This window comes from Colobus angolensis, unplaced genomic scaffold (assembly GCF_000951035.1).
Source record: "Colobus angolensis palliatus isolate OR3802 unplaced genomic scaffold, Cang.pa_1.0 Scaffold6898, whole genome shotgun sequence".
NCBI classification, from domain to species: domain Eukaryota; kingdom Metazoa; phylum Chordata; class Mammalia; order Primates; family Cercopithecidae; genus Colobus; species Colobus angolensis.
The window spans coordinates 1-1,035 of NW_012120596.1; the positions used below are offsets into that span (position 1 = coordinate 1).

The window sequence follows — 1,035 nt, forward strand, 5'->3', positions numbered from 1 at the left end:
AAAAAAAAAAAAAAAATTAAATGCAAAGACCGGGCGTCGTGGCTCACACCTGTAATTCCAACACTTTGGGAGGCCGAGGTGGATGGATCCCTTGAGGTCAGGAGTTTGAGACCACCCTGGCCAATATGGCGAAACTCCGTCTCTACTAAAAATACAAAAACATTAGCTGCGTGTGGTAGCTGGCGCCTGTAATCCTAGCTACTTGGGAGGCTGAGGCACGAGAATCACTTGAACCCAGGAAGCAGAGATGGCAGTGAGCTGAGATGGCGCCATTGCACTCCAGCCTGGGTAACAAGAGCAAAACTCTGTCTCAAAAAAAGAAAAGAAAAGAAAAAAAAATTTATGTATCATTATAGTTAAGTGAATTTTCACAAACAGAACACACGCAGGTCAGGAAATTTGAGATAAACAGCACCTCCGGAGTTCCTTCATGTCCCCTTCCATTGACTTGTACATATATATGTTTTTTGAAGTGAACGTAAACTCAAGATGTTATTGTCTTCATAATAAAACAAAATATTACACTTAGAACTGGATCACTTGGCCCTTTCTCTTATCTTCTCCCAGTTCAAAATGCTTGCATCTTTTAATAGCCAGCATTCTCTTAGATCTGCAATTGGGCTCAACGCACTCAAGCCTTAGCACAGTCTTTGTGGTTTCAGCCTTTTTCCGGAAAGTCAGCTTAGTCTGCCCACCATAGCCACTCTGCTTCCTGTCATAACGCCGCTTTCCCCGGGCATACAGAGAATCCTTGCCCCTCTTGTACTGTGTCACTTTGTGGGGTTGGTGCTTGCCACACTTCTTACAGGAGTCCAACGAGTTGTAGGAACGTTGACCGTTTGCGTGAGTGTTATCAGCACAGAAAGGACTTGTATATTTTTATTTTTTTATTTTTATTTTATTTTATTTTATTTTTGAGACGGAGTCTCGCTCTGTCGCCCAGGCTGGAGTGCAGTGGCCAGACCTCAGCTCACTGCAAGCTCCACCCCCCGGGTTTACGCCATTCTCCTGCCTCAGCCTCCCAAGTAGCTGGGA

At 44.5% G+C, this 1,035-nt stretch overlaps 1 pseudogene; it reads right to left on the reverse strand.

Annotated features, from left to right (window-relative positions):
- Positions 1-525: 525 nt before the first annotated feature.
- Positions 526-868, reverse strand: LOC105500782 (annotated as a pseudogene).
- Positions 869-1,035: the final 167 nt, after the last annotated feature.